Source organism: Lichenostomus cassidix, chromosome 1, assembly GCF_008360975.1.
Source record: "Lichenostomus cassidix isolate B80296 chromosome 1, HeHo_3.0, whole genome shotgun sequence".
In the NCBI taxonomy this organism is placed as follows: Eukaryota; Metazoa; Chordata; class Aves; order Passeriformes; family Meliphagidae; genus Lichenostomus; species Lichenostomus cassidix.
This window is the reverse complement of record NC_139479.1, coordinates 60,313,340-60,325,575: the sequence shown is the minus strand read 5'-3', so window position 1 is coordinate 60,325,575 and position 12,236 is coordinate 60,313,340. Positions and strand designations below refer to the sequence as shown.

General features: G+C 37.9%; 1 protein-coding gene across 9 annotated transcripts in view; it reads left to right on the top strand.

Moving 5' to 3' along the window:
* The window catches only part of TSC22D1 (TSC22 domain family member 1), a 94,229-nt gene that overhangs the window by 38,684 nt on the left and 43,309 nt on the right, over positions 1–12,236 (top strand). For 3 of the 9 annotated variants that reach the window (XR_014851861.1, XR_014851871.1, XR_014851863.1), the window contains 3 exons: positions 832–1,089; positions 1,604–1,746; positions 2,056–4,168. The exons of 2 other annotated variants lie outside the window; for them this stretch is intronic. The gene's annotated coding sequence lies outside the window, so the exon portion shown is untranslated. Of the gene's footprint in view, positions 1–831; positions 1,090–1,603; positions 1,747–2,055; positions 4,169–12,236 lie in introns of those variants that run through there. 4 more of the 9 variants (XR_014851870.1, XR_014851865.1, XR_014851875.1 and 1 more) reach the window with 2 other exon arrangements.

Sequence of the window (12,236 nt, the reverse complement as noted above, 5' to 3'; positions counted from 1 at the left end):
GTTGCATGTTGACTCCATGCTACTGATAAAATTTTGCAGGAGTCTTAACCAGAAGAAGAAAAATTAAACTCTTCTGATGCATTATATTTTTGTTGTTCATGTAATGACAGTTAAATCTTAGCGCATTTGGGTTTTCAGGAATAAAAAGAGGAATATATTAGAAATCCTGAAAAATTATGCAGGAATTTGAGTAGGCTCTTAGCTTCCACAGCAATCATAATGTACCTAGGTTAAATCAAAGGTTGTCACAACAGCATTAAACTGCTGCTGGTATTCAGTCAATCTGATTTTGGCAAATAAAGTAGATTATCTGACATAGGACTAAGACCTTTACAGAGGAGTTGGGAGTGGTGTTAGGAAGTCATTGGTGAGGGAAACATTCAGGTAAGTATGACCATTTCTTCTTAAAAGAGATTATGGGGAGATGTTCACTGCATTGCAATAGGTGCCATTTTTAATTCACTTGAGAAAAAATGAACAGAGCTGAGATTTGGATTATTTTTCCAAGAAATGAGCACTTAAATTCCCCCCTTCCCCCACCTACATCTATCTACTTGTAACAAACAGAGAACTTTCTGGACAAAACATCTTATGATTGATCTCATCTATTGGTAGATGTCTTAATAGTCTTGAAAGTTCACAGTTCAACACTTGGGGTTTTTTGGGGTTTTTTTTTGCATCAGAGCATGAAAAAACTGCATGTCTAGTACTCATCTCTTGTCATCCTCCCCTATTGCAGTGACTATGTGTATGTCTCTGTGTGGCAGAAAATGAGGGAATACAGGTCATTATTCAAGAAGTTACCAACTAGCACTTTTCCTTCCCCTCCAGTCTTTCTGCCTCCCTATCCCGGAAGTATGGAGTCCCTGCCTCAGCCTACGGCTTCATTCTTTTTCCAGCTGCCCACAAAAGTAAAGAACCAGTGTGAGAGTTTGAAGAAAGAATCCGCTCAGAGGACTGAGTCTCAAGCAAAAGCTCCAGGTTGCAGACTCAGAAAGAAACTTCCTTTGGGGAAGGATCTGCTTCCAGGATTTGCTCGTCTCTTTTTCCTTGGGCAAACAGTTCTTGAAGCAAACAACAGGGTTGCAGGTAGGTAGGGCCCCTTTGAACTGCCATCTGCTCAGGTGTGAAGGATGGACTTTATGCTGTTTCTCTATGCATTTTTTTTGTTGATGTTGTCTTCCACTTCTCTAGGCTAAGAGAGGGAAACAGTGTGAACATGGTAAAGAAAAAGTGTTGGGGAGAGAGAGAGGAGAAAAATGTTCTGGGCACTTGGAAAGAATGCCTCTGTGTAAGCTTCCTGTCCATGGGTCATATTTGTACTTCAGTTCTGTGAAGCACTAATGACAGTCTTGGTGTGACCCTTCTCTAGACAGGAAACTAAGTCAAGAGCAGAAACTGGTGGCTGGAGCCATGATAAGGCCAGTGATTGTGTATGGTCCGTAGCCACACAGTTTTCATCTCCTCCCTGTCTCTTTACACTAGTGCTAGGTTTGAATGTGCAGTAAGGTGAAGATCATCAAACGGATTTGAAATCTGACTTGATTCCCAGCATTGGAAAAGTTCCCCAGTTCTAAACATGTAAATACATTTCTTCCTTTAGAGATCCTGTGGCTGCTGGGTTTGTAAAGTCCTGTTCCTTTGTCCATGTGAAGGAAATAGACTGGAATACTGTGATTAAGGGGATGTGCTGCTAACCCACACAATCAGCAATCCCCCAGGCCCAGAGAAAGGGAATCAGCTCAGGTAAATTCTGCCTTTCTCACTTCATGCTGTGCAGAGCAGCAGCCTCTTCCTTGCAAACATCAGTAGCCCACAGTCAGACCTTTCCTTTTTCCAGCTATGTTGTTGCTGGCACAGGAAGTTTATTCTAAATTCCTTTTTGATTTTTAGCAAAAGAAATCACTTGAAAACTGGCAATGAAATTCTAAGGAGATTTTACCAATTCCTCTTTCGTGCTGAGTTGAAGTCATTTGGAACTATGTTACGTGCATTATTACTTTGGTGCATCTTGTGACTCTTCTCTCCCTCTTCATTCCCTCCAACTTGCTTCAGGACACCTTCTAACCTTTATACTGCATCACAAGCCTTCAGCAGAAGATCTTATGTTGCTGGAAGATGACTGGGTTTGGATCTTGGCCTTCCCTAAGCAGGATCTCCTGACAAAAAATGGGATTGGGAAAGAAATGAGACCTTTTTCCGTCACACAGAACCACCCTAGAAATGGAGGCCTAGGCAGAAAGTTGCTTCTAATGCATCGTTCTTTAGGAAATGTGTTTGTCCTTCCACGGTCCTTTTGTTACAGTGTCATATAGATGTCTTTTATAAAATCTAAACCTGGCATCTTCCTATCTGAAGATCAAGTCAATAAATCCAAGATTAAGAGTTTACAGGTCTAATAATATGGTCAGATCTTGCTTTCCCTTGCATAGGAGATGCCACGTGAATCTGTGAAACAGGTTTCTACTGTGGTTCAGACTGTTATATTTGTAAAGCCTTTTTTACTTAAAGTGGTTAGAAATAATATTAATAAAGATTCTTGTGAAAATGGTATTTAATTAGACTTCTACCTCTCCAGGTTTACTTGGAAATAATTTTGAGCCAAAGTGTCACAATGGGCAATATAGGAAGTACTGCATCTTTAGAGGTTTCCTGGGGCTTTGTGTCACAAAAAAGTATGTTGGAAGTGTGAAGAGCTATGAAAGTACAAAAATGTGGATTTTTCTTTAAGAGTGAGAAGTTACTTGTTAGAAAGCAGAAAGCTTTTAATTGTGTTCCCCCTGAGGGATTCTGTAGTCAAACCTAATTAAATGTCTTGCAAGATCTCAAATAAAAACCTTATGTTTGGCAGTAGTGAACAGCACACACATGCCTGTGTACTTTTGTTGTTGTCTATATAGGAAATTAGTTTTGAAGAATGGGACTTACTTCTAATGTTCAGATTAGGAAAGGGGAAAGTTTTGTTCTGAAGCAGAGTGTGAGAGTAGGAGGCAGGAGGGCATACCAGACCCTCTGGCAATAGGTGAAGAGCACTTTTGTTTTTTGTTTTCCACTTCTGGCAGTTGAAGTAAACTAGCCAGATGCTTGAACTTGAATCCAATTAATTTCTTAAATCAGTTACCACGAAACATTGTTTTTTAACTAATGCCTAGATCTTTTGTTAGATTCACCGGCTTATTTAAATTATTCAATGGTCTTAACATAGCCCTGAGGCTACTGCTTCATGGCAGTTGTGACTTCTTCCTATGCTGGAATGCATTGCAGTCCTAGTACATTCTAAAAATAATTTTTCAGATGGTACTGTTTAAGTACATACTTATGTAGTGAGCCATTTTCACTGGACTTTCTGAAATTGGCTTTCTGTTGGATGGCTTCTTAATTTTGCTGTGAGTATCAAACTTGTTTGTCTTGCTGCTTGTGTGGTTATTGAGTAAAGGGCTGAATTTATAACATGATATTTTTAGAGAACTGATAGTCAGATGTGTGTGTTAAACTGCAACCACAGTAACACATGTGAACTTTGAAGTTTAAAAAGAAATCAGTTTATCTCCAGTGCGTCAATTTACATTATGTGGAAATATGTATGTGATGAACTTAAAATTGAGTAGTTGTTACAGGTATAGACATAAATTGTGTACTGAACAGAAGTAATCTACAAGTTAATAGCTGAACATCTGTGGGTCTCAGAAATTAATTCTAACATCTGTGACTAGAGTTTCGTGCCAGCAGTGCTTTTAGTTGAAAATACCTGTTTTTCTAACTTCTAGTCCATTTAAGGTCTGATGTCCTTTGTGCCTTAATAGGTATACTTACACTTGCCTCAGCCACAGTTTTTGGTCATTTTGTTCTGTAGTAGGTAAATTTAGGACTGTCAAATACTTGCGAAACAGGCACTGAGAACTGTTTATGTCCTGTCTCAGTTCCTAAAATGGCTTTACTCCTCCCCATCACAATTAGGAAAAAAACCCACCAAAACAAAAGAAAAAAACCGAAACTAAAAAGCCTGTTGCAATTCTAGTCAGTATTTTGATACTTGTCTATCACCATTGTGTTAGCATGTTTCTGTCATGCTCTGAGTTTTACAGCTGGAATCCTGGGTTCTTGATACATCATTAGAGCAATAACTCCTGCCTTTGTGTTATTAAATAATAAAGATATCTGAAACAATTTTCTTCTTGTTTATATTGTACTTGCCATAAGTATATGAGTATTGACTCTTCTGACAAACTCCAGAATGCCAGGAAACATGGAAAAACACTGAACAATTTCAGAGGTTTTTAATGCCTGGTACTAACACTTTCGAAAAACAGGCGTATAGTGTTCCTATTTTTCCTCTTTCTAATCTCTTAAAGATTTCCTTGAGCATTTGAGCTACCTAACTCACTTCATGTAGTCCTTAATGTCTTCTTGACCAGATACCAGTTCCTCCTAACTGTTTCATAGCCAGTCAATGAAATCCTGGCTTTTGACACTGTTTTTCCTGTCCCAGAAGAGCTATCTTGTCTAACCTGAAAGTTTTGCTTTCTTCTTTTCGCCTTCTGTCCACCCTCTGTGGCTTATGCTGCAGCTCTTTCTCTATTAGAGGATGCTTTGAGGAAATACACTGTAAAGATCAGGAAGTCTGGGGGAAAATCTTGTTGATGTTGCTACTTCAGCCAGAGCTAAACTTGCCCTTTGTGTGAGAGATGCTTTGTCAGTTTAGTTTCAGGAAGGAAGATGTATCAAAAAGGGTTACTTTTCTAAAGCAGAAAATGATCTTGATTTTATAAACGAGAAAGTGAGACTGAAGAGCATAGGTTCTGGGGGGGGTTCTATCCATGTGCTTTACACTGAAGAGCATAGGTTCTGGGGGGGGTTCTATCCATGTGCTTTACACTGAAGAGGTGGGTAACAAAACATGAACAGTTTTCAGTGATTTTCTGAAGGCCAGACTGTTTCCATCAGCAGTGGTGCGCTTTAAGTTGGTTTTCATTCTTTCAGTCCTGTTTTCAGGACATGGGGATTTGAGCAGGTAACAGTGTCAAAAGTATTTTTTCAAATCTTTTTTTATTGAGGAAAGTAGTTTCATACCTTGGTGTATCAGACATGGAGGAACCCCTGAGTCTTGAAAGAATCAATGTGATTTAGGGGTAAATTTAGAAAAAGTGGTTTTAATTGAAAGCTGGGAAAAGGCACTTTCTGAAAGCAGTGGTGACAAATGGTTGAACCCTTCCAGTTTTGTTTGTTTCATGGACTTTATGAAGAATTGGTAGCTGCACGGCTCCTAGGACAGGTCCATAAGTCGATGTCAGCAACATGAGGTGAGTTGGTGGGTTGTTGCAGGAATTGTTGTGTTTCACTACTTAAGTTGGTTTAAAAACCATATTAAGTTTGTGATTCTTTTGCTGATCATAGTGACACTTCTCTGTTTACTTGCTAATTTTTTTAAAAGAATATAAATTTATTGTTCCCATGAATTGTTCTGTATCATATTGTTTTGTTTCCTTGAAAGCTTTGCTTTCACCCTGCTAGAAACTGATGTTTCTTGTTTTTTCCATGTACTGAAGAAGTGGAGGTCAGGAAAATGTGTGGGTTTTAGACTGGTGTTAAAGAACAGTAAGTGAAGAAATTGTACCTTGTGCAAATGGGTGTCACTTTCATGGGGACAAAATATTTTTTTTTTATCTCGAGGGAGGGATGTAGGAGGTTGCACAGTTAGAGGGGCATATGGCTTGCAGTAGTTTTCTTCTGGGTAACAACTTCAATGTTTTTAACCTTACCACTACCTGGACCTCATCTTGCCAAAATCAGGTTAAGATATCACCTGTTATTCTGAAGTAAGTAGCTTTTGAATAAATAACTTCTGTGGTTATAAATGGATTTAATGAGATCACAGTCGACCTTTGAAGATAGCTATGTGATTTATATAGATTTTCCCAAACTGTAACTTTGTCCTGACTTGAACTGAGGTTTCTTCATCGGATGGAATTACTTTAGAACTCACATTAAAGCATCCTTATCCATTTGAGTGTTTCAGAGGAATTTCCATGCACCTGCTGCTGATGTGTGTTTAGAACTTTGAAGAACAGTAAAATCTGAAATATTTTTTTTAATGGTTTCCTGGTCTCTGGTAGTGCTTTGTAGCAGATGAGAAAGCATGAAAAATTGATGTGCAAAATCTTTACATGCATATATAAACAATGGAGAGATGAAATCAGACTGAAGTATGTAAGAGTAAATGAAGAACAGCTGACATCAGCACAGCTGCTGTGTACAGATGGAATGTTCCTGGGTGACTTCAGGATTACAGTGAAATTGAAGCTTAGTTGGATAGTGGAACAGCACAGGAACTGGACTAACAAGCAGCCAGCTAATGTAGGAACTCTCTGTTAACAGGCAGTAGACTTCACAGAAAATCACTTGAAGCAGTTAAGCCTTTTTTCCCCCCTATGAACAATGATAGTAGAAAAGTCTGGACTCAAAAGATTTATGGCTTGTGTGGTTAGGCTGTCTGGTGTATAATAAAGTATAAGTGCTGATTTGAAGCTTTAATATGCTTTGGGCACTGGTTGTGTTTATCACCTAATGGTGTCTAAAACCCGAGTTAATGCTGCAGCTTTTATTAAGGGGAAGAAAGTAGGGACAAGCTGGAAGGGCTTCTGGGCTTGTCCATTTATTCTTATGTAACTTTTTAAGACCTTATATGTCTTTGGGAGCTGCAACACTGTTGCAACCACTTGAAATTAGAAACCAGTTAAAAATGGTAGGAACATGGAAATAAGGATATTCAAAGAAAGAACTTACTTTCTTTCCTAAAAAATCAAGAGTGGCAGTAAAAATGAGCATATCAAAAGCTAAAATGTTTGTTGTAGCACATTCTCATCAAACTTTTTAGCTTTTCCTGTTAATATCTGCTCAGTTTTACCTTTATAGCAGCCTAGAATACAACTAATATTTTTCATAAATTGCTTAATTGATTTCAGAGCTTTGTAAAGAAGTATTTACTAAGCACACAAAGTAACTTCTTAGAGTTTAGGGAACAATAGTGCTTTCTTCTGTTACGTATTCTATTGAGGATGTTCCAAGAAGTGATTTTTGTATTGATGGTTTTTTGTCTTCATACTAGTACAGGTGATACGTTGTAAATATCTGTTCCCTTGTATAAGTGCTAAATTGTATTAAAATTTTTTAGCTGTTCTTCCCTATACTTGGATCTGCTCTGGAGACTTCTCCCATCTACCCCTTTTGACTGAGTACACTAGTCAGGTCTGTGATACTTCCTTTTAACTAGCTCAGAACCATTGTTTTTAAAGCAGCTTTGCAGAGGAGAACGATGGACGGTAATGCTACATTTGTTCAGAGAATAAAAACTTTTGTCCCTGTGTCAGTCCTCACGTTGTTCTCCAAAAATACATGCTGCTTGGAAGACCTGACTATATCTCCACTGCTAGCAGTCAAACCAGTGCTTCCAGTGTGGCAATACTGAAGCTACAGTGCATTTTACTTGTCTCTCCAGGCAATCTTAACACCTGAATTCCTGCTTCTAGTTTAACTCCAGTTACTGTTTCAGATTAATTTTCTGCCTCCTTCAAAGACTTTTTAAAAAACTGTAATTTTGATGAGAGTGTGATAATGATACAAAAGGCTGTCTGTGCTCCTTGCCCATTCTTTACAAATTTGCCAGTTCAACATTTTTTCTACAAGCTTTAGCGCCACATATGAATGGATGAGATAAGTCTCGGATCTTCACTTGCTGTTGCACTTAGCAGTGAATGGTTTGTATTGCCACATTTTGTCACCCTGAACTACCATCTGTTTTGTGTCCTTCTTTAAGTGCCTGCTGTTTTAAAATCTGGCTTGCTTTGTGATTCATTGTACATTCTAAAGAAATTCTCCTTTCTGCCTTTCTGTAAATACCAAAGTATATGCAAGATGTTATGGCTTGGCTAGCTGTTCCTATTTGGTTCTTTGTACAGAATGCAGAATTAGATTGGAGACATTTGAGAATCACATTGTGTAATCCTTTGGTTTAGTGAATAGTCTTAGCAGTTTGATTGGCACGTGATATTCAGTTATTGTCAGGTCACTATTTTTTTGAAACTTTTTTTTTATGTGAACTGCACTGGAATAAATCATGTAGTGACTGGCTTTCTGCAAGGCAGATGTTGTTGCCTGTAGGAATTTTTTTCTGCACTACCTAAAAGGAAAGACAGTAAAACTGCCAGAGCCCCCAATTTGTTCCCCTGTTTTTTACTTCTGTGTTTCCTCATTAATTCCTAGTATGATGAAGAGGTTTTATTTACTTAAATTCCACCCACCATTTGGAGAACCCATGCAGGTTAGATAAGCCTGGAAAATTCTTTGCTTTCTGTATGATCCATAACCTAATTTACAAAGTACACCAATATCAATAAAACCTTATCCTGTATCAAAATATAGAAATTTATCTTTTAAGCTAAAATTACAGTGACTGTAATGTGCTATGAATGCTGTTTCTATCTACTCCCTCAAATCTGAACTTCAGCTTATAAAAATTACATACTGTATAAAATCCAGTATGTAATTCTTTTCTCCTTTTTCTCTCTATGGCAAGAAGGAGAATTTGATTATTAGATGAAACCCATGGATGGTGTTTCAGCACAAACAGCTGATTTGTTTTATAAGACAAGGGTTTTATCTACACTCCAGATGAATGTCAGTTCCTCATTTTCACCTCAAGTTGAAGATTGTTCCCTCCAAATTCTGACTTAAACATAGTGTGTCATACAAGGATTTTGCTATAAGAGAAATCCCCCTAGGGTAGAATTTTGGGACCTGTAGTATAAAGTATGGTGTAGTATGTGATACAACATTTCTTTTTAATGTGACACAAAACTAATTATCTTCAGAGGCTGGGGATTGTACCATTGGGGTTTTTTCTTCCTCACAGCTTGAGGTGATTTAGAAAGGAATAAATTGTACCTGTGAATGGTGAGAAGCTTTGTTAGTGAAGACCACCAATTTTTAATAAGCTCTCTGCCCTAGTTGCCTAGTTGCAGTCTTACTTAGCACACTGACCTTATTTTCTTTACTGTTTCTAGTAGTGTCTTTTTTGTCTCAAGACACTAGAAATATGTTTTTGTTTGTTAAATATTTAACTGTTTATATGGTGGTTTTTATTGTGCTATTAGTGGCAGCTTCAGTTTTGAGTTTGTTAGCCTTAAATGAACCTATTCTTACAGGTATGGGAACTAGGTGTGTGTTTTTAGTGTTTTATAGAATAGCTGTGCTGTTGTACATAGAAGAGAAGTGGTAGATTAAATACAGATGTCTTATTAAAGAACTGCTTCATGGCACTGGGCACTCATACTGACCTTTAAAATGAAAGCTAAACCCCACATAAGCTCAAAGTAAAGTAACTAACATGAGTGCCTGCAAAAAAACAGACTAAGATGAGTTAGTTCTGTGAGGATTCTGGGGGAAGCAATTCCAATGGTCATAAGGAGGTAGAGTTAAGGATGACTACTTTTAAAGTGCGGTCATTCAGTGAGAGAAAATATTGTTCAGCTGCAAACCTGTTATTTTTACTATAGTTTTAAGTGCTTAGTAAGTTTAAAAAATGAATTTGTGTCAACTCCGAGCTCCTGCGGCCTGTAAGGGTATGTTGGAGTATTGGATATATTTTGTCTGTGGAAATGGGGATTGTATGTCTGTAAATAAACACATACATAGCTATGTCTGTATATTTCTACAGCTAGATAGAGCATGTTGGTATGGAATATAATTTTTGTAAACACCTTTAGGAATTCAGAACTTCTGTCTCTTGCTTTAAAGACCATCAAAACCAGCCTCTAATAATAAAATAGTAAGGGCTTTAAAATAACTTTACCCCAGCTTTTCAAAGCAGTATTATTATACCACAGTCATTTAGTTTTTGATGATTCAGCACTAATGTGTAATTGAAAGGGTTTGTCCCCACAAGGAGCAGTGATCAGCCACTGCAGCAGTGGTGCCCCTCTGTCACTAGATAGGGCTGTCAAAGGGGTTTTTTGCCATCTGTTACTCCTGTGTGCTGCCTTTTTGACTTGACCTGAATGTTCTTGCCCTGTAAGGGCAGTGAGGTTTAAATGCTGCACACAGACTGATTAACAAGGCATTAAGTCAGTTAATTCTTTCATTTTTAAATAAAGTATTAATGTGGTTTTGGTGGTCACTGATGTGCACTGTAAGTTAAAGAGCCTGCTTATGTAAGTGGTGTGGATTTCTAAGTAGTTTGCAGTTTTACAAACTCCTCAATCTTAAACTGAGGAGTTTACAGAAATTAAGTTGCTGAATCTGCTTGCTCATGGTAGCTGTTGCAGTAATGAACAACAGGTATATCACTAGCTTGTTTAAAAGTAAGGGTTTCAAATGAGTCTGAGTGTGTAAGCCTCATTCAGAACAAGTATTTGTAAACATGGCTTTTAAAAGGGATTTTCTGTTCTTTTGAAACAGCTCTTCTACTTACTTAGCAAGAAGTGACTTTGCCACTCCTATGGCTTGGTACCTGAATGCTAGCTCAGTGAAACTTGAAATAAAGTGGGCTAGGGCTTGAGGACGGTGGAAGTCATGTCCTCCAAATGGTACTGAAATAACGAGGCCTACAAGCCAATTTTTCCATACTTTCTAAACTTCAAATATGGTGGACTTCGAGTATTTCTCAGTTACAACCATAAGAGTGTGTAAGATTAAGATCAAAGGTCCCACTGGAGAGGAAAATATTTTAAATCCTTATGCTTTAGAAGTAGAGTCAAGTGCTGAAGAGCATGAACTGAAGATTTCTATTCCAAGAAGGTGCTTTTGAGTCCTGAGGCCATCTGTAAGAAAATTTTTCATAAAAAGAACTTGTATTAATTTAAGAATTCAAGAGCATTCATTAATACCACTCTTAATTTCACGGAATTGTAGAATATCCCAAGTTGGAAGTGACCCATAGGGATTGTTGAATGCTCTGTGGGGAAGGCATAAGAATTCTGTGTGGTATTAACACAGGACCTGTTACTTCAGGGCAGCCTCCTTGACAGGTAGCTACTGAATTTTCATAGAGATGTTTTGGTGCTTATGGATAGACAGGTACTACCTAACGCTGTTACCAACTTGTGGTATCTTAACCTCTTAGGAATCTTTGTTTTGCTTTATGCTGTTGTGAGTTGATGGACATGATCGTAGTTCTGGTTGACATAGTTGCCTGTTTTGTCTTGCAAATTACAGGATACCTTCTGACTCTAAACATGTGCTTGATTAGCATTGCTGTTGCTTGGAAGGATGACAGTGCATAAGGCAATGCTTTTCCCCCAAATGCTGTATAGAGCAGTCCTGCCAGTGCAGTTAATTGGGTCTGTTCTAACATCTCACCTGGAGATCTGGGGCATATTAACAGGTTTTGGATTATACTAAGCCTATTTGTTACAGCATGTTAGAACAGATGTTGTAGCTGGGACGTGTGTAGGGAGAAGGAAGACACAGACTTCAGGAGAGGCTAAGAGTTCCTGGGAACTCTTAACAATTGTGTAAGACTTGGTACAGTAAACACAAGTACTCCAGGTTTATCTTGGCACTCTCTCCCGCTGCGTGTCTTTTGTGTGGAAGGCCATTAGTCATGTTTCTGGATGCCAGAATAAGATAGAGAAGTTTATTGCTTGCAGATGGTGCGTCGCATGCAGAAATAAGTGATTTCTGCTCATACAGATACATGACCATGTTACACAGCTTGGCCATGACTTTTGAGTTGTGCTAACACAACCTGAGGCTGGAGTTCTTGGTTTTGACCAGTCATTTTCCTAAAACTTATTTTGATGTTATGTAGACCAACTAAAACTTCGTAACAGGTTAGTTGTTACAATAAAGGAATCAGAATTTTCTAAAGAAATTTACTGCTGTCTTGTTGACTGCCTTTTAAAGTAGGATTGAAAGTGTAAGTATAGGAAATCGTCTTTGAGTCACGAAGACTTTGTTTTCCTTCCATCTTACTTTGAACTAAGTGCCGCACTCGTGATTTTACGTGAAAGGAGAGTGTGCACAAAGAGTAATTAAAATAATGTTGATATAACAGACACTTGGTTGTGATGTCAGACATTTCCTCTGTAATCTGAGTGCTGAAATCTCAGTAGTTTGACGATTATAAAATTTGTGTTTCTCTGATCATCATCATTGAAACTGATAAAATTCTTTTATTTCTGTTAATATTTCCCACTGAGGATTATAAACCATGTGTAACCATTACGTGTCTCTAAAGATAA